Genomic DNA, 26250 nt, shown 5'->3' on the forward strand with positions numbered 1-26250 from the left:
AGGGTGTCATGTGTTCATTCCATCTTACCACAGATAATGATGGGGGTTCTTGTCCTGATATGATAAGACATGTTCAAATGCAAAACACAAAAGATGAATTAGGTGAGTTCACTGAAGCAGAAAAAATTCAAGAGGTACCTGGTGACTCTAGATCATTCTACCTTGAATGTGAGTTAGATTTGGAAAGAGGTAGTAACATTCTGGTGACCCTTGAAGGTCCTGCATGTGCGATTCTAACAAGGAATCAACAAAATTCCCAGTCTTCTTCTTTTGTGAACCCTTCTAGAGGCAATTTCAAAGGTAAAGATCTCCCAAATAATAGCTTTTCAAAGACCCCTGAGGTTAGGATTTTGCAAAAGAATCATGAAGATAACAATAGCTCTTCCTCTTCCTCCTCCTTTGACATCATTGAGTTTTGTAAAGCTTCTACTGTTCAACTTCCCACTACTGAGTATTTGAAACTGAATCCAAAAGAACTAGATAAGCTGGTCAAATATGTTAAGGGAGACTCTTCTTCGGAGTGGTTGGTGCACGGATGTGTGGAGAATAGTGATTTGATTGCTACTGAAAAATCTTCATCTATCCCATGCCCATTAGCTAACTTGGCCAATCCCTGTGCTTTTCATGATGCTAAAAATGGGCTTGAGGTTGAGATTCCAAAACCTGAACCTTTCTACATATCCCTTCTGAATGGTCAGAAGCTTAGCAATTGCATAATAGATTCAAGGGCATCAGACAACATAATGCCTTCACCTGTGGCTAGGTCTCTAGGTTTGACTCTCATGAAAACATTTGGGAGATGCTTTTTGATAGATGGGAAACAGGTTCCTCTTATTGGACAGGTAAAAGACGTCCAGGCAGTGCTAGCAGCATGCCCTGATAAAAGAGTAAAATTAACTATCCTGGTTGCTGACATTCCCGCAAGTTATGGGATGCTCTTGAGTAGAACTTTTTGTAAAGACCTTGGAGGCGAAATCAAGATGGATTGGTCTGAAGCTATTATTCCTCTTGGAAAACAGAAAATCAAGCTTGAACCTGAGCCGAAAAATAAGTACACTATTTTTCCTTCGAATAACCCCAAAGCCCAAATTTTGTTTCAAGAATGCGAGTTTGGAAACTATCTCATCCTTGCACCTGGCGAAAGGGAACTAAAAGAAGCTATTGATGAACTTGGTGAGTTGTGGCAGATGGAATTTGATGGAAGTTGTGCCAACTCTAGCTCTGGAGCAGGGGTAGTTTTGCTGTCACCCACTGGTAATATTTTTCCGTTTTCTTTCAAGTTGGATTTTAAGAATACTAATAATACTGCAGAGTATGAGGCATTATTATTAAGATTAAATGAGGCCAGATGTAAAGGTATCAAATTGCTCAAAGTTAAAGGTGATGCAGAGTTGATTGTCAGACAGGTGAGAAATGTTTATACAGTTAAGAATGACAGATTGAGACATTATAGAAATAGGGTTTGGGATGAGTTAGAATGCTTTGATGCTTTCTCGATTGAAGCCATTCCGAGGGAACAAAACAGTAGGGCAGATTTGTTGGCCATTTCAGCTTCACTTTTGTTATCGCATCCAGACTTTAAGGATAATTCATATAGGATTGAAATGATTTATAGGCCTAGTGTCCTTGATAATGTAAGTCATTGGCAAGTATTTGATGCAGATGCTCAGATCAAAGATTTTCTAGAATGTGTTCAGTCATTCTCCCAATCATATTTTGAAGGTTCTGAAAATAACTGCAAGGAGTTTAGTCTAGACTCAGATGTTGATCCCACGAATAGTTTTATCTAGCTCAAAGGAAACAAAATTCCAAAAGGGCTAGTGACTCTAGAGAGGTTTTTCACTACAGATGATGCATTCATAGGCAAGAAAGTCCCCAAGGATGATGGGAAAGGAAGTTGCGAGAAAATGAATTTGGGCGATGAGTCTAACGCAAAAGAGATAACAATTGGCAAGTGTTGTTCTACGGAGGAAAAGTGAATACTTGGCACACTGCTGAAACAATACATTGATGTTTTCACTTGGTCCTACGATGACCTGAAGTAGTTTAGAGATGGGCATTTTCAGCATCAGATTCTATTGAAGCTAGGCGTCTCTCCTTTCAGACAAAAATTGAATAATTTCAACCCCATAATGGCGGATGCAATTTTTAAAGAGGTTGATAAAATACTTAAGGCCAGAATCATATATCCAATTCATCATTCTACCTGGGTAGCCAAGATTGTGCCCGTAAGGAAGAAGAATGGGGAGATTCATATTTGTGTCGATTTCTATAATTTGAATCAAGAAAGTTTGAAGGACAACTACGCTTTACCCAATATGGACCACATTCTGCAGACGGTATCCAGGTCAGAGATGATGTCGATGTTAGACGGTTTTTCTGGTTACAATCAAATTAGTGTTGCAGAGCATGAACAACACAAGATGACATTCATCACTCCGTGGGGAACATTCGCATATAATCATATGCCTTTTGGTTTAATAAATGTCGGAGCCACCTTTCAAAGAGCCATGGATTCCTCTTTTAAGGATTTTTGAGATAGAATTATTGTTGTTTACCTAGATGACCTGATGGTATTTTCTAAAGAGAGGAAGAACCATCTCAAGGATCGGAGGGTAGTTCTGTAGTGTTGTCGAGAGCACGGAATCTCCCTGAACCCAAAGAAACTAGGACATATTGTCTCAAAGGAAGGAGTCAAGATTGATCTTGAGAGAGTTATTGCAATCCAACGTCTCAGTTTACCTTCAAATCGGACTAGAGTAAGGTCGTTCTTTGGTCAAGTGAATTTCTTAAGGAGATTCGTTCTGGAGTTTGCAAAAACTACAAAACACATCATCAGCTTGTTGAGTGAACAACATCCTTTCAAATGGACTGAAGAGGCCAAAGAAGCTTTCGAAAGAATCAAGGGTTCAGTTGTAAATGCGCCTACTCTCATTAACCCAGATTTCACAAAAGACTTCATTTTGTATTGCTATGCATCAGAGCATATGATGTCCAGAATACTGTTACAGTTGGATAAATCTAGGGTCGAAGCACCTATAGTGTTCATGAGTATTCCACTCAAGAAGCATGAGCTTAAGTACTCACTCTTGGAGAAACACGCCTTTGCTGTAGTCAAGGCTGTAAAACAGTTTCGGTATTATATTCTGTACTCTCACTCTTTGGTTTTTGTTCCAGATTCTGTGGTGAAAAGAATTTTTACTCAGCAAGAGGTCAGACTCAATAAAAGAGAAACTTGGGTAACAAAAATTCAAGAATATGATTTAGATATTCACCCTATGAAGATAGTCAACGGACAAGGCTTATGCAGGTTAATAGCAGAAAATGAGATGGAAACAGAAGAAGAATTACCATTAACTCTTTTTGCTGGATTGCAGGATACCTGGTTCTCTGATGTGGCTTATTACTTGACTTATGGCAGCTGTCCAAGTCATTTGTCAACAAAAGAGCAAAGGACTCTTAAGTTAAAGGCTGCTAAGTATGTAATTTGGCAGGATGTTTTGTACAAAAAAGGTTTGGATGGAACATACTTAAGGTGTGTAGATAAACCTCAATAGCAAAAACTTCTGGAGATTTACCATGGTGAAGCCTATGGGGGACACTTCTCATCGTCTATTACTGCTTTCAAAATTTTGAGGAATTGTTTTTATTGGCCAGGCATGTTTAAGGATGCATATATTTATGTTAAGGAGTGTGAGAAATGCCAACTCTTTTCTGGGAAGCCACATTTAGCGGCCCTACCTTTAAGGCCTGTGGTAGTAGATGAACCTTTCAAACAATGGGGCATTGATTTCATAGGGCCAATAAACACTCATTCCAGTGCTGGTCATATGTACATTTTGACAGCATCTGACTACTTTACCAAGTGGGTGGAAGCCATTCCCACCAAAAAAGCAAACTCAACAATTGTGTGTAGTTCTCTCAAGGATTAAATCCTAGTTCATTTTGGGGTTCCCCAAAAGATTGTTGCAGATAATGCATCATATTTCTCTTCTAAGGAGTTAACTATGTTTTTCTATGAGCATCAGATTACTCTCTCGCATTCCTCTGATTACTTTCCACAGGGTAATGGACTACTAGAGTCTAGTAACAAGAACCTGATAGCCATCATGAAAAAGTTGGTTGATGAAAATGCTTGAAATTGGCATAAGAAGGTATATGAAGCTTTGTGGGTAGATAGAACCATGCCCAAGAGGGCCATTGGAATGGCACCTTTTGAACTTGTGTATGGGGTCGACAAAAAACTTTCTTTACCTCTAGAGTTATCAGCAGCCGAGCTGCAGACAGTAGTGGAAGATTCTTTCTTTCAGAATGATTTAGAGAAAAGAGTTATGTACCTGACGAAGTTGGAGGAAGAGAGGGAGTTGCTGGTGGATAGAATCACGGTGCATTAGAGCCGAGTGAAGAGGATTTTTGACATGAGAGCTCGGCCAAGAGGTTTCCTAATAGGAGATGAAGTGCTGTTATGGGATAAAACAAAAGAACCAAAGGGTGCTCACGTCAAGTTTGATTCATTATGGAAAGGCCCTTTCAAGATTTGCAAATTGGTGGGACAAAATTCTTTCAAACTCAACTACGCAAATGGAGTGATTATGCCCTATAACTAGAATGGGCAAGATCTCAAACTCTACAAATTGTAAGTACTGTGGTCGAGAGTTTTTGTATATAGTAGCTTAAGTGTTTGTTAGTTGTGAGTCTCCTTCTCCTTTCCCCTTTTTGTTTTTGGTCATGCGAAACCAGAGTTTGGGAGTTCTTTGCATTTTCCTTCATAAAATACAATCCCTAGTCAGAGCCAATGTTACTGCATCATTTATTCCTCATGACAAGAGCAAGTCATCCTATAAAACTTCCATTCAGAGTCCTTTTCTTTCTTGTGACACCTCGGTTCAAGTCCTTAGTACATCTGTAAATCCTCTTTCAGTCACAAATGTTGAGTTTTAGTAACTAGTTGAAATCTGTGAACAAGTTGAACCATCTTGAACCGAGTTCAACACGTTCATTTAGGTTCCATAGGTTCCTAGGTGTTCGGGGAGGTTTTTTCATACTAATATTTTCTTTAAGTGTCTTGCAGCGGCTCTCTAAAAGTTTCTTGTTCGGCAATATGTTACTTTATTTCTCTCCAGGTTTTGAACTCATTGAAGCAAGTTCAAGAGGTTCAAATGTGTTCAACATGTTCAATATAGCACAAATGGTCAGCAGCTTGGTATAATTAATTTTCTCGACAAGATTTTCCTTAAGCACGACGTACATCCTAAACTACTTGAATGCCCATAAAGTTTGTTTAGTATGTTCATATGTGTACGAAGTTGGTGGGTCCCGCGGGTTTTAATGATTTGATGGTGCATTCATTACCAAATATGAGGAAGTTGAACCATGTCTTAAGTGATGTTGATTCCCAGCTTTTCGAAGTAAGTAATCATTTCAGGAACTGGCGGTTACTTCAAAAACACCGCCATGCATTCAATGCATGCATGCGATGTCCAATCCACAAACTTAACACACTCAGACTGAAAATTGGAATTATTGCATTTAATGTTTCTGTATCATTGCCCTCACTAATAAGGTATGAAGGATTATTAGTGCTCTACATTTGTTCTTCACTGCTGTGCTTTTGTTTATCTTGGATAGGAGTCTTGTTTGTTGCTAGTCGTCCTCTGGCTGTTCAACTATGAAGGTGAGTCCTTTTCTTGTTCTCTCGAGTAGTTTTTGCTTGCATTTTCTCTCTCATAGAAAGTTTTGCTGCAACCAGTTTTGGCTTATTGCTTTGAATTATGAAGGCCACACTACATTTGTTTGGGAATGTTTTTAGCCTGGCATCCACTGAACCCATAGTTAGCGATACCGACCTAAAAGGGGAAAATATTGAGGTGTTGAAAGAGAGGATGTTCAAGGGAATTGATAAATCTTTTGGTGTGGCGATTTTGAGTAGCAGTCTCATAGAAGTGACAACTTTTCCCCCAGGCATTCCTTGCCTAGAATTGATTTGAGAATGTATCGCTAGATACGACCCAGTGTCTAAGACCATTAGGAGAGACAATGGTGAAACCCTTCTTCCCATAAATCGTGAAGTAATTTCATTTGTCTTCAAGATACCTGATTACCAGTTCTCCAACTTTTCCCTTGCTCAGTCAATCACCGAGTTCAACATGGACAGAACCGAATACCATAACAATGTAGCAAATTTCTGGTTCAAGGTTCCTCAAAGAGGTGGTTCCAGGTTACCCAAGAATCCTAATAAGAATCACATGTTGCCTCACATTCATGATGTTATGCTTTTGTTGCATCGGGCCAGAGGATCCACTGAAGCTTACAGCTTCGATGACTAGATTTATTGCTACGTGCAGCTGGTTTTGGAAGGGAAGCAGTATTTGGATTGGGTTGAATTGATTGTTGATTCAATGAGAGAACAACTGAGTATGGCTAAATAGTTCAAATAGAACTTCTTTATGTCTTCGTATCTCTTATATTGTTTGGTGTGTGTTAAGGAGTTGGTTGGAATATCAAAATAGCTGACTGAGGAGGATGTTTCTGTATATGAGTTCTATCCCATGCTGCAAAGCGATAAGGCCTTACAGGATTTCAGAAGGGTGCACAATGCTTTTCTAGGTGACTTGTGTCATGAATTGAAGATTATGAAAGCCAAAAGAATCTCCGAGGATGCACAGACATTGATAAAGAGGTTTGGTAGTTTTTATATCCAGTTTCCATGCTTCTATTATATAAGGGTAGGTAGCTTTGAAGAGGAGCCCTTCAAGCTCCCTCACTTTTGTTCAGATTGCTTTGTTCTGGCGGAGATATGTAGACAATTGACCTCTATAATCAAAAAGGAACAACCGAGGGATAAATGGGAGGGTCATTTTCCCATCCAATTGGGCCTGTTGTCCTGCAGTTCGATGTCCGACGCTTTGAGTATTGGAGCCGATCTCAGGAATTTCAATTTTTCCCTATATCTTGAAAGGAAAGGTTTCGATAATAAGGGTTTTTCTCGAAGTCTTGGTCTAATGCCATACCTCCCAATGCCTCAATTAGAGGATTTTTGGGAAGATTGTACTGATGAACTTGAGGTGTTCAAAAGGGGAAACATGAGGATGCTGTTAGAACAAGTCATTTTATTGCAGATAAAGTTGGATACTAAGGGGCTCAAAGAGGACTATCTAGAGCTATTCAAACCAGGATACTTAGCCCGTGCAGAAATTGAAATGCCTCCAATTGACTGGGATGAGGAAGAGAAAGATGATATACAGTTAAGGACCAAAGGAGTTTTGGAAAGGACCGCGGCGTGGGTTGCCAATAAGAAAGCAATGAAATTAGGCATTAAGTCTAATTCTGCGAGAAGTAATGAGGACCATCTACATTCACCAAATCGTCTTTCTAACAATGCTTCTATGATTGTTCATGGAGGTAAGGATAACAAGCCGCCCCATCTTAGACATAGGTCTAATTCAACTTTGCATTTCTGTAATCCTCAGCATAATCGGTCCCAAAGTGTCGTTCAAAGAAAGATGGATCAAGCAAAGGATACAGGGGTGAAAGATACGATTCTCAATGCCTAGATATTTGAAGTTGAAGACTTGGATAGCGGTATTGCTAATGCCTTGGATTCTCATATGGTGACTATGGCTATGATGTCACCTTCCAAAGTGATCGAATGAACAACCAGCTCTAGTGTAACTCCTAAGTGGTTGACCACTTCACTGAACAAAAAGTGGAGTTTTCTTCCCGTGACTATTCCGATTCAAGAAATGGTCCTTAAGTACACAGAGAAGAGTCCTAAGCCAAAAAGGTTCAAGACCGCTGCCCGCTTGGATAATGATGAGGGAACTAGAAAATGGGTTGCTAAAATCGCCTCATACAAACCCAAGGATGAAAACAAGGAGGCTAGCCTTGATGATTTCGAGATCACGAAGGTGGAACTGGGAAATATAAGTATAGACAAAGACAATCATTTCTTCCAGGTATCGGCAAAGAAAATGCTCACCAAATCAGAGAAAGACGGGAAAGAAAAGAGAGAGCTAAAGTGACACATAAATGTTCTTGCCTAGTTCACCGACAGTATTGGTTGCTTTGGGGCACTCCCAATATCTCATGCTATAGAGAACTTCAACCCAACTTCGCCCAAAAATAAAAAGCTAATGAGCCAAGTTCAATGGGCCAAGAGTATTACAAAAGCTGTGGAGAAATGGATTGAGGGAATAATCAAGGGCAGGGAGAAGTACATCACTGACTCTCAGAGGTTATGTGATGAGATACAGAGTCTTATCACTGAAGTTCAAAATCAGCTTGTGTCGTGGGAGAAGGAGGAACACAAGTGGCAGAATATCTTGCCCTTGTTTGCCAAAATAGAAGAATATGGAGTTACCAGGTTTTTGACAAAACATTCAATCAAACTGGTAGTGGATGAATGTCAGCTCTTTGTGCTGAAGAAAACCATAATGTGGCACGTGCTTACCTTCAAGTCTATGATCTCTGATGCTAAGACCTCTGTTTACGAGCTCTAGGATCTCCAGTGTAGTATAGTTAATGATAACAAGGTGGTTAACCCCAAGCATGATTGGCAGTTGGGAATTTGTGGGTTGAACACACAGGATGCAATCAGGGCTTTTTGGATAAACATGGAAAAATTCAAGGCCAAGGGTAATTTCACCCCGGAAGATATAACAAGGGTGGCTAGGATTGAGTCCATGACTTTCATTGGAAATGATCAGTTGTCGAAACATGCTGAAAAGATGGTGAAGCATCGGTAGAATAATGAGGCGGTGAAGGAGAAGTTCAACGCGATGAAAGTACTGAACCAATCTATTATTCAAGAACTCACAACCACCCATGACGCTCATGAAAGCGGAGAGGATGATGATGATGGAAAAGTGACATAATGCATTAATTCAGGCCCGGTTTCCTTTATTTTTGTAATTTCTCATGTTTATGGAAAGACTTTGGGACATCTGTCCCAGAATACATCTTGTTGGTTTCAAAACTGTTTTGGGGGAGGTCGCGTTTTTAGGGAGACCTCCCCTGTTCTAAAAACTATAAATTAAGGAAAGACAAATAGAATAGGCTAGATAGGGTGATCAATTTTGGTTAGTTTTTATTTTTCCCTCTGTTTTGTGAATTTTCTGTTTTGTAGAAGGAAGAATCAGACTGCTAAATCTGGAATGGAAAAAGATTTATACATGTATTATCGTGCCTTTGTTGCATAAGAATATATTTACACAAAGATCATACTGTTCTTGGGAGAAGGAAAATCTATGGGTTTTGAATATGTGTAGACACATATCTTTGCATATGCTTATCTAATCAAATAACAGTAATGACCTTTCCATTGCAGAAAATTATTATTCTTCTGGTATTCCTTGCTTTGAGTGTTTGTTTTCTTTTAAAAAATATTTGTGTTTGAGAACAAATTTGGTTTCTTTAATCTGTTCATTCCTTATTAAACCTATGGAATTGGTGTACTAAACTTTGGTTCAGTTACTTTCATCTCTTGTATTGAAAAGATAGGAAAGATTGTTTTCTTGTTTTTAGAAATATGTGTGAAATATTGGCCTCTCATCCAAGAATGAAGTAGGTAGCCTTACATGCTTTCGGGTTAAAAGCTACTACTCAAATTAAATTAATTAAAATCATTCCTTGAATAACTGAAATAGGGAGCTGTACCTATGGAAAATTCAGAGGGAAGTGGTTTATACAACACTTACCCAACTTTTTAGTGGAACACTTATCTTTAAAAGAAGGCGACAGAGTTTAAAATTGATCATGTTAAGAAAAGATAAATCTGTTCACTAACATGTTGTAAACTATTTAGATGAGAATAATCTAAAATAAGATAACCCATCTAATATTATTAGTTGAGATTTGGAGCTTTTTCACTCCCTTGTTTTCATAATTAAAGTTATAGATAATTTCTCTCATTGATTATATTAATAGGATGATAGAAATAAACACAAAATATTAATATAATGAGTTATCTCTACTTTTGTGGTCCCTACTTTGGTGACCTCTATTTCAATGATTCATATTATTTTCACTTTGGTAGCCCCTACTATTGCAGCCCCTATTTCATCAAATTGTGTTGTTGTTGCTCCTTTGGCTCCTTTTGGGTTGCCGTATAGTTATGGCCTCATCTTGTCCATGATTCCTAACTCTCTATCTCACGATTATTGGGTTTTCCTTCTAGGTTGGGTGGCTTGCTTGTTAAACTCATTTGTTGCCTCTGATGGCTCTTCCAACACTTCTCCTTTTGAATTTTTAGACAAATATTTTCTTATTGGACTGTTGTTCACATCAAGATGAGGAGCCAATTCCTCTCGACCCAAAAAAAATAGACTATCTCATTGGTCTCACTCCTATGTCCCAATTTTAATTTGCTATAGCTTGTTTTAGTTTGTTTTAGTTCAATTCATCTGGGTTGTGTTGTGTTTTGGTGACTTATTTAGTAACCTTGTTGTTGTATTCTTCAATAGCATGTGTTTCAATTAGTCTATTTCAGTTCTATAATGGTTTGGGGCCCTTCCTTTAATAAAAACACATCATAGCTATAGAAATAATAAACTAAATTTGTTATGCTTAAATCCACAAAAAATAACTATAGAAAAAACAAACTTGAATAATTTGAATTTTGGAACTTTAAAATTTTATTTACAAGCTTAAAGAGAGATTGACCTACAAGGTAAATTGATTGTTTTTATATTAAACACTTTACTTGATATGTATTCCACCCTCAATAACACTTGAACCATACATTTTTCCCTACCTCAAAAGTTGTTAAATGTTGTCTTTAATATCTCTCCTTGCTATTAGTCCCACCAACCAAAGGGGTTTGACTTATGAGAACCCATTCACCAATGTGGGCATAGACAAGGCACAAAAATTGTTTGAGGGTGACTCAAAAAAATGTGATAGAATAAAGTAATTGTAATATATGCACAAAATAATTTTTTTAAGAATTCCTTCAAAATTTTTAATTTAATGAAGCATTCTTCACATTTTTTGACATTACAAGTTCTTCACTTGTCAATGTATGTGCAACCATGCATGTTTAATGGATGAAGTTACTACATACTTTGGTCACATGTAACCCTTATTGCATTACATGAACAACTGATTATTATGTGCACGTTTGACCTTGTTTCCTATGCTAACTATTTTGAGGACACCTTAAACTTTATTATTAATATGTCAATTAAAACTATGATGGTTGTGTGAGTGTGCTTTATTGGTTCCTATAGATCACATATGAACATATGCTTAAGTTATAGTCTCATGGATGATCCTTCCTAGAAAATTTAAATGGGTGATACTAATTATTTTTAGGGGGGTATTTTAAAGTGATTGGTTACATGAATTTTGTATTATAGCTTATCTTAAGAATTAAGCTCCAAAATTTATAAAAACTAGTGGTTTCATGAATTTAATTATTTGCACATTAAATTCAACAAATAATATGAATACAAAATTATCAAAAAAATGATTGGTGGAAATATCTAAACTCCAAGTGATTGACAAGTGATAAAAAATTTCCTAAGCTTGCATGGGGGAATTTTTCAAGTCCACCCCAAATGCAGTTGCCTAAATTTACAAACTAAAAGCAAGGGCTCCAATTTAACAAGAAAATGTTCTAATCACTCATGTAACAATTTCCTTAGCATCATGGAATCCACTACTCCATAAAAATAGTATATGGTATGTGACCCATCTATTCTATCTCTATCCTAGATGGTATCCTTTTAATCTCACTCTCTATGAATTCCTTGTAGAAAGATGCAGTAGGATTTTTCTTGACTATATCTAAACTACTATACTTTACTTCCAACAATGTTGATGATGATCCTATAAATGTTATAACATCACATGATAAAAAATAAGAAACAAAATTACTTCAATTGTGTTTGATAATGTCAAATTCCTTAGCTCTATAGACTTTGATTGGTTGATCATTAGAATGTTATATTTTATAAGATTTCTTAGGTAGAATAGATAGTCTTTCATATGAGAGATGGAGTCACCTTTATATGTAACTTACACCTTTTCATTAATAATTATCTAGAGAGAGGCTTACAAATAAATTCCACTAGTAAGAGCCTGATGCCACCATATAAACATTTGAATTTTGAGCCAAACCTTGAGGACAAGGGGGCTAGCCACACATATCTAGCCCAATTAGATTACACAAAAGTGAAGGTGAGACTAGTGCTACCAATCTAGACCTGAATTACCAAAGACCTTTGCATCCTTGCATCATTTATATTCTTCTTTCAGTCCTTAAGTTGTACTTAAGGGGGAATGTTGGTGCGAATTAGGTGTTTTACTTTTATCCTTTACTATTAGCTCCTATTCACGTGTTAAGTTAAATACTTAGTTCTAGGAATATTTATACAAGTCTTAGTTGTTAATGGGATATTATCTTATTTATTTCTTGTGTCCTAAATCATTTAAGATTTTTTTATGGTAGTTATCTTAGGTTATAGGATTAAGATGCATGTCATTACCTTTTCTATTCTTATCTCTCATTCTTTTCTATATAAGAAAGGCCTCTTGTACACTTTGTATTATAAGATCAAAAGATCATTATCATAGATCTTAATTATCAAGGAAGATCTTATTTTATCATACCCTCTTATGGAAGGTTATCTTTTCTTTAACAAGTGAATTTAGGGTTTGTGAGCTAATCTTCATCTCTGACATGATATCAAAGCATTCTATACCAACACTAACTTTTTCTAGAATAGGAATTGCATGAAAGATAATGTTTTGTTGTTAGATTAAGTAACTACATTCCCTCTCAATTACATGCAACCTTCTTAAGAACATGACTTTGTTATTTACAAGTTTCATTTTGGTAAAAAGCTTGTTCTCATTCTATTATTTGTTTACATACATTTTCTCAATTGTAAGTGTGCCTAGGTATAAAATAGGAATAAATTCATGCATTATTTTTTTATTGTTTTACTCTATTTTTTTGTATACATAGAAACCATAATCATTCAAATTATCTAAACACATTTTAGTTAATTGGATCTAATTAAAAAGGATCGCCCTCTCGAACAAGCATATGTTCTTCAATGAAAATGTGACACATATTGGATGGTCAATGATGAACATTAGGGATGTTGATGTGATGAAGGACTAGGATTATAGGACTTACTAGAGAAAATGATAATAGTAAGAAAATTGTGTAGGTTGTTTGAAACAATTAAGGGATTATATACTAAAAGGTAAAAATAATCAGTTAAAAGAAAAAAAAAATAGTCATATTTTTTAATTTTGATCTGCAAATTGTAATAATATATATATATATATATATATAGTAATTAATAATTTTGATCTCAATAAAGAATAAAACACTCACACATATAATTTATTTCTAATAAATAAAATGAAACACTAATAATATTTTTATTATAAACTAGTATTACAACTAAAACGATTAAATGCAAGTTTAAAAAATAACTTAAGTGGACAATGAATTTAAACCGTAATCATTATTCTTAAGAAATTTTTAAGTCGATAGGCTTTTAGTGGGGGCTTTTGCCTACCGAAGTGTAAGACATTTTGACAAGCATTGGTTTTTGGTGCTTGGCATACTTTTCTCGGTGAGAAAGATGTGTTCACGGCGACGACACGTGGGCAATTCGATTTTGCCTTAGATTGTGATGTGTGTATTGCATGAATCCCAGAGAAGTGGCGAACGGTAAATGAATGGAAATGGAAACCGATTAACCCTAATCTATCATTTCCTTGTGTTTTGTTTTTTGGTCCTCATTTTTCAGTGAATAGATTTTGCTCTACAAGTTTTCGATTTCTTAGGGTTTACAAATGGTGATGGATACGAAATGAAAATCGGTTAACCTTAATCTATCATTTTCTTGTGTTTGTTTTTTGGCCCTCATTTTCCTATAAATTATTTTTGCTCTACAATTTTCCAGTTGATTTGTTCAGCAAGTTTCCAGCTGATTTAGGTTTACGAATGGTAAGTGATGGGTTATGAAAACTGGTTAACCCTAATCGGTCATTTTGTTTTGTTTTGTTTTTCAATCCTCATTTTCCCATGAATTGTTTTTGGTTTGTAATTTTTCATTTGATTACGGTTTAAATGAAAACTATTTAACCCTAATCTATCATTTTCTTCTGTTTTGTTTTCCAGTCCTCATTTTCCCGTGAATTATTTTTTCTTTGCAAGTTTTCAGTTTATTAGGGTTTACTTTCCTTGGTTTCTTGGGTTCATTAAGCTTATGTTCTTTGGTTGCGAGTGCATTTGGTGAATGCATTACAATAGTTACAGGTGAGTTTTTTTACTGGTAATCCTAATCTACAATTTTCTTCTCTTTTGTTTCCCGGTCCTAATTTCCTCGTGATCTGTTTTTGCTCTGCAAGTTTTTGGTTGATTAGGTTTTACTTTGCGCGGTTTCTTTCCTTCATTGAGATTTCGTTCTTCAGCTGGGAGTGCTTCTGGTGAATACATTAGAGTGGTTGGAGGTGATATTTTTTAACTCGTTAACCCTAAATTGTTTTTGCTCTGTAAGTTATTTTATAGTTTGTAATTTTCAGAATCTAGCAGATCACTTTAATTTTTGTTTGTTTTCCTTTGTTTATTAGAGTTTCATGTTGGTTGAGGTGCGATATTTTAACCCCCATTAACAAGGTTTGTGAAATTCAGTGGGAGATAAAGTGGCAGTGGCAAGATACATTCCCAGGTAAGTTTTCAAACTTATATGTTTTGTAAGTTAACTATAAAGTCTGGTTTTGCAATGAATGTTGCACTATTTACAAAATCACCTTGTTTTCATTAGGCTATAACCTCTCGACCTGTTTTTTATAAACAATCTCCTACCATAGTAGTTGTTTCAATATTGATTTAAGAGGAGGTGAATCATACATAATTATACACCTTAGTTAGGAGTTGATTTCATTGCTTTAGATGTTCTTAATATTTTCATAACATCCCTTTATATATATACTAGTCACGTATATTTCTTTTAGTATCTGTGAGATACCATGGTAGTTGACTCAATATTCTTATAGCTTTGTATGTTAACTATAAAGTCTTTTATTGCAATGAATGTGCCAGTATTTACAAAATTAACAATCAACAAAATATAACCAAAAGTTAAGATTCTAAGAGAAAGACTTTACGGTAAAGTAAGTGGCCAGGATTAACAACAATATTGAAAGACTAAATGAATTCAACCACAAAACCCTAGCCTAACAACAACAAAGATCCACCATAACATATGAATATTACCTAAGACAATGCAAATCAAATGAAATCACAAAGATTATACCATCACATGTTCAATAGGGTTTGAATCTCCATTCTTCCTATCTCCATTGATCTTGCTTGATATATTTGCTCTCAGATTTTATATGTGCACAAGAGCTCAACAAAGAATAGAAATGTGGTTGCAAGTAGGATCGCATATGAAAGTTCAAAATCATAGTGTAGTTGAGCAATCATCGGGGCTGAATGCATAGTGAGTTAGTCAGGGTTTGATAATGAAGGAAGCATCTCCTTAAATATAGAAGACACTATATGAAATGGAGGGATAAGATTGAGAGGTATAAAAGAGGTCGGCTATGATTAGAGGGTAGGTAGAGAAAATAAGAAAATAATGAAAGGGGTAGGTAGTGTATGAAATAAGGGATGAATGACATGTGTCATAGGTAGAAAAGGCTAATGAATTAATTAAATAAATAAAGATTTATTTAATTAATAGAAGAAGTGGGATCAATTAAATAAATAAGATATTTATTTAATTTAGAAAAAAAAGATAATTTAAATAAATAAATGAATTTATTTAAATGAGAAATAAGGCTAAAAGAGGATAAATGAATTAATTAAATAAATAAAGATTTATTTAATTAATAGAAGAATTAGGCTAAAGTAATTAAATAAATAAAATATTTATTTAATTAGACATGACAATTTTAGGTGTCTACATTTTGCCCCTCTTTGAGACAATGCAACTTGTCGCGTTGTTTCAATGAAGATAATATGAACTGATACAAAGTTGCCCCAAGATGGGAATGGTATGCCCCCTCGAGAGATTGGATGAAAATGTCTGAAAAGATCGTAGACAATCTCTCGATAAGAAAGAAAGGCTAGAACGGACTGACCGGATAGGTCAAGGTGACAAATTCGCAGGATAAAGAAGACTAACTTGGGAAACGAGGGCTAGGGCTAGGGCTTAGAAAGATAGAACACGAGGAGAAAAAATCCTCATTGTCATCCACACATCCAAGAAATCAGAGTGCAGAGAGAGAATAGAGCAGCAACAGTCAACAGCGATGGCTTTGGTTCACAAATTTGATCGCGTTCCCTGATTTCAGAGGCCAGCAGATGCAAGAGAGCTGGTAAGTACCACAAACCTCCTTGTACTTTGGTGAATTAAATGTTATCATTAATGCATCCTAGGTAGTGCAATAAATGCACTATTAGGAATGTCAAGCGGGGTAAAACAAATGTTGGGGCACATCTGTGCTGGTGCCAAGCATGTCTAGGTTAGCTAGGCACGTCCGTGGTTGTGCCAGGCACATTTATGAATGAAAAGGAATCTATGTCTTCTAGGTCAAATCGACAATTCTGTGATGAACATACGCTGTCGATTGGATAAGCTGTTGAGAGGATACACTCAAGCAGGTCCTCTAGGGAAGACTAGGATAGCAGATAGGGCTAGGATTGACAATTTTGTGATAGAACATGCGTTGCCAATTAGGAAACTACTCACGAGGATACATTCAAGTAGAGGCCCTAGGATAAGATAGATCAAGGCACTTTGTGATGAATAGGGAGTACCAAGACAAAGTACTTTGTGATGAACAGGGAGTACTAAAAAAAAGAGCAGCACTTTGTGATGAAGAGTGAGTGCAAATATGAGCAGCACTTTATGATGAACAAGGAGTGCTAATATGAACATCACTTTGTGATGAACAACGAGTGCATAAACACGTAGTACTTTGTGATGAATAGGGAGTACCACTAGGAAAAAAATAGCAACACTTTGTGATGAACAGTGAGTGTCACTAGAATAGAAGCAACACTTTGTGATGAACAGTGAGTGTCACTTGGATAATAAGTAGCATTTTATGATGAACAGTGAATGCCACTTTGACTGACATAGTTGATTTGCTTGACTGCAGGAGTACTTACCTATGCTGGACTCACGGGAGAGATTCCCATTGACTCAAAGGTTATGACTAGAGCTGATATTTGAGGAGAGAGCCACGATTGAGGTTATGGGTCTGCGACATATTTTGTATGTGCCTAAGTTTTGGGCAAACATGGGATTGTTGTTTGTGCTAGCTGAGAGATGGCACTCAGAGACTTGTACTTTCCATTTGTCGATGGGTGAGATGATAGTCACCTTAGAGGATGTTTACAGGATACCGAGGATACCGATGGGGAGTTAGTTCCTTATGATCGAGATGGAGATAGGGATGCACTGAGACAAGTGTTTCAGGATCCAGGACTGGAGATGAGGGCTGGACATGTGGCTTGGGATACCATGAAATATATAGGATAAGCATTACCAATAGTACTGGCAAGAGTGATCAGTGGGTTCTTATGTATCAGTTTTGTACCATTTTGTATGATGATGTAGACACCTTCGGGTGATTTTGTAGCCATATGATTTTGACATCATTGTATCATGACACTTATGATTATATATATATAAGATGATTCATCTTTGCAGCATTTATATGCATGTGTACCTATGTGATGAGAAGTTTCATGATGTATGTTTCTATGTGATGCTTATGATATGGATGCAAATATGTACATAATGAAAATGCAATATTTTTGTTCTTTTATGTTTTTATGTGTTATGCATATGGAAATGTGAATGTATGAAATGCAAATGAATATGACAATGCAAATGTAAAATGTGCTAATATGTGTTGTGTGTAGGATGTGATGTAATTGTGATATCTATATGTATGTATGAAATGAGATATGTAGTAATAATGCAAGTGCAAACTACATGAAATGCAAATGTTTTTGGTGTGTCATTATACTCAATCATGTGATAGCAGGCTACACGGACTCAAGAAGGATGATGGAAGTCAATCAAGAAATGGGGATGGAAGATAGAAGATATGAAAGTGAAAAGAGCTTCTTGTGCGTTATCATCATTGAGCTTTATTATGGCAAGTAGGTTATGACAATCGAGGCACATGTTCGACCCATAAAGTCATTGTACCTGTTTGCACGGAGATAAGACAATCACAAATAAGGCATGCCCCAGTTCACACTAGACTCACAGTGTCCTCATATCCTTGGACAAGTCATAGCATTACTGGGAGACAATCTGTACATAGCAAAGAAAAATAGGTGACGATACCTCATCCTCGCCTTTCTAGTCAAAGACATCCTAGAGATAGAATCTCTAGTCAGAGACATCCTGAAAAAGCTAAAAGACATGTCACCAAAAGATAAAATCAAAATAAAACCAAGACTCAACACCAACATCCACTGTAGTCCTCAAGTTTAGTGTCTCTTGTCACTTGTATAAGTCTATTTGATTGTGGTCACAATGTTAATTTTCACAAAAGGATAGATAGCACTGAACCTGTAATGCCCCTACCCTAGTTGGCCTTGTAAAACCGGTTTGACCTTGGTTGACTTCCTATGTGACATTCTTGAATGGTTAATTTACCATTATGCAATGTGGTAGAATAGATAATATAAATAATTGTGTATACCTATTATTGTGCTTTTGCATCGATTCTTGTGTAGATGTAATTGTTTCCCTAATTCTTGTTATAAATCTCGAGCTAACGCCTTCATTAAATATGTATATATATGTATGCTTGCGTGACTCATGGTTGCAGGAGATTGCAGGTACAACACTGCCTAGGGTGAGGTTCATCTCCATCGGGATTCACATGGTTGTGTATACCTCCTTCATCCTTAGGATTTGGAATAGGTGGTCATAAAACTCTCATCTTTCCTTAGCCATGATCACGTGAGTGTCGTGTGTAGTCCGTAGGGTTCCTTTGTCATTTGGGTTGTGTGTCGTGTGATTAGTGGACTTTCTTGGTTTGTGTGCCTTGCATGTGGTAAATGGATTATTTTATCCTAAGTATTTAATTCCAATTAATGTGTGGATTTACGCAATAGTAATTGAGAAATTAAAATAGATAGGTTTCTTTTATATGATTAATCATTAATTTAAGAGATCGCCTTAATTATATTTGTAGCAAGCTTAAGTATTTAATTCGAATTAATGTGTTCATTTATGCATTATTAGTTGAGAAATCAAAATAAATAGGTTTCTTTTAGGTTATTAATCATTAATTAAAAGGATCGCTTTATTTATGTTGTAGCGAATTTAATTAAATGCTAAGTTTTAAATTGTGAATTTAATTAGTTTATGCGTTTTAAAAAAAGAGGAAATATTTAAAGTTATTGGAAATATAATTAATTTTAACCACTTTTGCATTTTGGAAAAGAAAGGGTGAATTTTATTATTTAAAGAAAATCATTTTTAATTTGTAAAGTTTGATATAGTGTAAAAGATTGATTTTGGAAATTAATTTAATTTAAATACTTTACCCTTGTCAATAGTTCAAAATATAAATGTTGGCTTAATTAATATTGAGAATTTAAAATTAAGATTAAATAAGAGAGAAGTATATTAATTTGAAAATCAAGTTAAATTAATTAGTAGTTGAAAAGAATTATTATTTCTTTTTATTTTAAAAGGGCTTAAATTTTGAAATTAGAAATTAAGTCAAAATGGGCTCCGATTTAACCTAGGTTGAAAAATATTTTGGGGATGGGGAAAAAAATTTGTGGAGAAAAGAAAAATAATTTTTGGAGGAATAATTGGGGGTTTTGGAAAAAGAATGGAGATCTTCTGGAATGGTAGGTTGGGCTCACCCTCAAATCCTTCCAGGAATGCTTATTGAGGTAGGAATCTGTTCATTAATTTGATTAAATTGTTTTTTTAAAATAAAGGGGGCTTGAATGTTCTTCTTGAAATTTTGGTTTTCAAAATTTTCCATTGATTGTCCAAGAGTAGTTTCATAGTAGAAATTTATTAAAGATTGTCTTATGGTTGGATCTTGGTGTGAGAAATGAGCTCCCCTTATGCCCAATTTTTTTTTTTGTTTAATCGGTTTGTTATTCAACAACTCCCTCCATTGTTTGAAACCCTTAACATTCTAGAAAAATACAGTCCAGTATATGCTAAATCTTTTATTATTTTTTGTTCTGGAAATCATAGATTTGATTTTTAAAAAAAAGGAATACATGTTGGATTTTAGATGGATTAGATCTATTTTCTATTTTGCCTCAAAATTTATTTGTTTTTTATGCGATTTTAATGAGAAATATTTCCCAGAAAAAGACTGGGAAATTTCTCTGTGACTTCACATTTGGGGCAGATTTGTTTTATTTTGCTGTCAATGTTTTAAAAAAAAAAACAATAGAAATTAAAAAATATATATATATAATAATAAAAAAAAGGGTATGTGGGATGGGGGAGCCAAGGCTCTACCCCAAGTCCCACGCCCTTGGGCTGCCAAAGGAGGGCCAGGCGGGGAGCCATGGGGCGGCCTCCACACAGTCGTGACTGTGTAGAGTCCACAGCATGGACTCCATAGCCTTCCCTTTTGGGAGGGAGCCCACGTGGGGTCCTGCACGTGGGTGGCAAAGTTTTGGTTTTTTTTTACATTCAAAAAAATATATATATATAATGTTAAATTTAAAAAAAAAAGCTATTTCTTTTTAAAAGTTGTTTTTAATAAAAGTTTTCCTTAAAAATAGTTTTTAATTAATAATTAATTATTAATAATATATATTTATTGATGAAGGTTAAAATATATATTAATTTGATAATTAATTTGAAATTTGTATGTTATGAAATATTAAAAATAATATATATAATATTAAGGAAATTAATATATATATTGAATGATATTATATTTGAATGTTGAGTACTTTCAAATAATTATTTGTGTATATTTTATCAAGCATGGGTTATTAAATATACTTTGATAAATGTATAATTCTGATATCAGTATTAATGGGAAAGTTTTTGTTTATTTTTGAAAAGGAATGGAATATCATTTCAAATGGGAAAACTGTCGAAATTATAACTATTTAATGATTGAGGACTTTTAAATAATACGTTAATTAGGTACACCTTGTTTTTTGATTTGATCATACCGAGAACTTTACAATTAGAATACTAAAATATATAAGTATTTTAACAAAAAAAAATGAAATGTTCATTTTAGGGATGTTTTGAAAACTCAAAGGAAATGCTGGTTAGGACCCTGTCATCTAGTGGGTCAAGTTCCTAGTTAGGGTTCTGTCAAACAAGAGACCTTTATATTTTCTTTTGATGTGTTCGGTTGGATCCGCTTCTAAAAGGGATCATTTATGTAATTATCGACCGAAGTGGTCATTGTATAGTGGTTGTGTTCGCCTAAAAGGCAGAGATGTAAATGATATGAAACTTATCTAATCTTAGCTTAAATAATTGCCAGAAGGGTCTTGCAGTTGAGTAGACCCAGACATGTAGCCCTCTAGGCGTGAACTCCGAGATCATATTTGTGTTATGTGATGTTTTTTGTCTCTCATGTTTTATACGTAGTGTTAGCATGTATGGATGAATTTTGTAAGTGTATAATGGGGATTGAATGAAGTTAATTTTTGAATGCATGAATATAGTCATCTCGTTAAATGTAGTAATTAGGGTCATAATAGGATTGTAAATATGATTATGGAAAGTAATTTGTTAATGTTAATGGAAAGAAGTAAGCATGGAAAGAAACTCGCTAGGTTACAATTAATGGATTAACTTGTCATAAAGCTTGAAATTTGAATGTAATGAATGGATAACAAATATTGGAATTAACTGTCATAATACCTAAATTGAAATCTAATGGAAGCACCTCATTTGGGTATTTACCTTTTTATCTTAGTAAACGAACATAGTCATGTTAGCTATATTTCACTAAATTGGATGAATCCATTTAGTTATTACGTTTTATTCTAAACAAATAATCCTTACTAGATTAGTTTTATTATTGGGTGAACTCAAATTGGTTATGCTCATTACAACCTTAATAAATGAACTTCTTCATGATAGCTATAATTGAACTAAAATGGAAGAACTCATTTAGTTGTTTATATCTTACCCATAGCAAATGTATTTCTTCATATTAACTTTATTTTAAACTAAAAAGAGTGAACTCATTGAGTTAGTTATATTTTAATCCTAATGGATGATCATCACTATGTACTTATAATTTTAATCTTGAACCAATGAATATCATCTTGCTAACTATATTTTAATTAAAGGGATGAACTCATGTGGCTATAGTACATTTTCACCTTATGAATTGAGCTCCATCTCTTAGTATTATTTTAACTTCAATGAAAGAACTCTTTGGCTATTTACATTTTATCCTCTATAAATGAACTACGACTTATTAGTTGGTTATGTTTAAGACCAAATGAAGGAACCTCATTTTATTATTTACAACTTAATTCTTAATGAATGAATTTCATCTCATTAGCCTTACTTATAACTATAAAGGATGATCTCATTTGTGGTTTGTTATTTTTAAACCTAAATGAATGAACTTCATTATATTAGTCGCATTGTATCTAAAATGGATGGACTCGTCAAGTTAACCCTACTTAAACCTTAATGGGTGAATTCTTAAGCTAATTATGTCTTAAATTGCATTGAGTAAATATCCTCATGTTAGCCCCCTCTCCAATCAAAATAGATGAATGCTTCATAAAATTCTAAGATGTCACTTCATCGAACATAACATATCCTTGTCTTAGCATTAATTTGAAATTAAGATATCCAACTTAATTGGATCAAATGTCGCGAGTTGAGTTAGGTGTAAGGTTATGTAATCACGTTGGGAAACTCCTTAGGTTCGTTTAGTCTTCCGTTGTGTTATCTAAGCTTTAGATAACTCCAAATTATCTTAATGTTGTGTCTTACTATTAACACTCTTATTATTATTAAAAAATATATATATTTACACTCCATTTGAGTGTTTTTAGCTTTATCCCTTCAAGGTTTCCTGTCGGGGCATTACACTTGGTATCAGAGCCCATGTTGCAACACTAGGATCTCTGGTTATGCTTGTGCCCTTAGTTGGTTTGTGGTGTGTCAACCTTATGTTGTATGCTTGTCCTCCTTGATGTGTGGGTGTGATTAAACAAACCCTACTTGTGTGTAACACCTGTGTTCACACCTTGTTTCCACCTTCTTGATGTGGGTGTTTTGGAATGATTATAGTTGCTTTGTTTGCTTATTGCAGTCTTGGTCTACGATTTCTCTTATTCTGAAAGAGAGTCATATGTACCTTTTTTCTTGAATTGTTTTACTCTTTTGACTAATCCATCTGGGTTGGTTGGTATTGTCTTGAATCTAAAAGTATGAAATGTGCTTGTTATGGTTATGATCTATCATAGTGTTGTCCACTTGAAGGACTAGTATGGCAAATATTAATGCTTATTATGTAGTAAATTGAATGATTATGACTCTTCCTCCTCTCTCTCTCTAGAGATTGAAATGTTGCTGATATGGGTAATTATCTTTTATTTAAGTTTTCTTATTGCAAGAGAAAGATTGTGACTCCTTGAGCCCTTGTGTGAGCCTTATAACACTATGTGTTTTTAGATTGTGAAAGGGATTTGGTTTGAAAGTTTATATTGGTTATTGAGAGAAAGATTGTATGTTTGCATTAAGGACTCTCCATGTGCTTGGTAGGAGTAATATAATTAAATTCCATCTTAAGTAAGGTGCATTAATATGCGCATAGTTGATTTTGTGAAAATTGCTTGTTGTGAAAGGAGTACCAAAAGAGAACATGTTATAGTAGCTTCAAGAGTGTATTAATGTGTTCCTCGGAAGATTGTTTTATGTGCGTATTCAAAATAGTTTGATTTAGGACCTATTTTAGTGACGCACCATTTAACTTGCTTTGGATATAGATAATTGTCTTATTGTGTTTAGAAAGAGTAAATGAAAGACTTGTGAATTTGTATGCATTAATGTGTAATATCTAGTAGATAGTTCCTCATTTACCTTCTTGTCCTATTATGAATTTTCAATGTTAGGTTTGACGTATTAATGTATTGTATTACGAATAGTGAGTGTTCTCAAGAGGACTTGTATTACCAAAAAACAAAATTGGTTGTCTTGAATTCTTATTTGGAATACTAGAATATTATATTGCAACAACAATAATTGGAGATGTCATGTTAGGTTGTTTTGGCACCCTCCTAAAAGTTAGCGGAATGAAAAATGTGCAACTAAAATGATAGACTTATATTTGAGCATATAGTGTGATCTTGTGTATTCGTAGGAAAAATATGATTTTTCCAACTCTCTTCCTCCTCTTGCCTAAATTATAGGATTTGTTGTTTTGAAATACTATTAAGAATGTAGTGATTTAAGAGGAATTTTTATAATGCATATGAAATTGTATGTTTGCTTTTGGCTTCTAATTGAAAGAGGAAATTTTTCATTTTGGAAAAGAAAATTGCATAGTTAGTAATGTGAATGAGAATGATTAGTGGAATTTGAGAGAGATATCAGAATGATGTTATTTCCTTGTGTAAATTTGAATTGTTAAGAATTTCAGAACGTGTATCTAGAGTAAACTTTATTTAGTGATTCATGTGAAAAGCATAATTAAAACTTCCCTTAAGTAGATGATAGCGTATTGAAAATTATTCCCCGTAAATGTGACTAAACCAATAATGGTGCTATTCCTTGTGTGTTGTAAGAAACCTATACTTGCTATGTGTGCCCATGGGATGGTGAAGTAATCAACCATGGGGGATATGTTTGCTTATGAGTATGGGAAACCATACTATTTATGTGATGTTGCATATTTGTTCCCTTACTGAGTGCCAACCCACGGGTTGTTGATAAGTCAGTATGTGAAGGGGTAGTATTAGAAGTCACCATTCCTTGAATAGTATAAACAACGTACACATAATGTCGACGTGAAGCGACTTTAGCTTCCCTATGTCGAGGAAAAATATAGTTATATAATGAAACTGTATTATAGGTGTACTCAATACTTTCCCTTATGATGAATCAATTTATGAGGTTCATGTGTGCTAGCCTAATTCCTATCCCTTATTTTGAGCATATAGATGATAGTTCTTGAGCATAATGATGGATTTTATTGGAGCATCTTTTGCCTTGGCTTCATGAGAGGTGTGTTATTCTTCTTACATGAGTTGCCAATTCAGTAGTGTTGGTAGACTTGTGGGTAGACCTTAGCCATGTATACCTCTGGCTTATGATGAGTATCCTGAGAGGTACATCTCTATTCGAGGTGTGACTTGCGTGTGCCTTATCCGTGAGGTACACTACCATGCGGGATACATCCATTGTGTGCCCTGTCTGCTTGGAGTATTGCCATGCCATGCTGAGACACGATGCAAGATGTAGTAGACATTGCCATGCGGCCTACCGATAGGTATAGGGTAGAGCCATGTCACGTGACGACGTGATGCGGGGTGATGTCAAGGTGCACACTGCCATGCCATGCAGATGTGGGACTATGCCAAACCACATGATGAGCTACTGCGATAGCTAGACGATTGTTCCTTCCTTCCTCATTGGTGGCTAGCTGCTAGTCACGTAGTGATGTAATGCGCACTTATGATCTTCTTTTATTATTTATTTATTATTTATTTCCTTGTGGGCCAGCAATTTATTTTATTTTGACCTTGAAGGTTTAGCCATGATCTTGCAATCTTTTTTTTTATTTGATTTGATGTTATAATTCTAGAATTATTTTCTTGCCTTACTGTTGGAATTGGCGATTATTATCATTATTCTTCTATACTTGGGTGGCTAAAAGGTTTATCCTTATTGTTTTCGTATGCTGGTCTTGTGTTGCAATGTGAATTCCTCTCGAAGAACATAGGAGACAGTCTTGGATGAGTGTATACGAGGAAGTAGACGTAGGGAACCTTGAGGATGGAGGTATGTGAGGCTATGAGATAGCTAGGATCCACTACCTACCTATGAGTGGTGACTATCTCTTGGAGGCTAAACACCTTACACAACAAGGGATGTTCACAAGGGTCTTGTATGGAAGGTAGCACTGCTATGGTGTACCCTAGCACCATCAAGCCCTTGAGTGAGATGTTGGATATTGATGATCATGTTATTTGTTCTGAGAGTAGGCATAGAGATGATGATCATGCATGTTACCTTTGATCGAGCATTAGACATGCTCACATGTGGCCTTTTG

This window comes from Cryptomeria japonica, chromosome 9 (genome assembly GCF_030272615.1).
Source record: "Cryptomeria japonica chromosome 9, Sugi_1.0, whole genome shotgun sequence".
Taxonomy (NCBI): domain Eukaryota; kingdom Viridiplantae; phylum Streptophyta; class Pinopsida; order Cupressales; family Cupressaceae; genus Cryptomeria; species Cryptomeria japonica.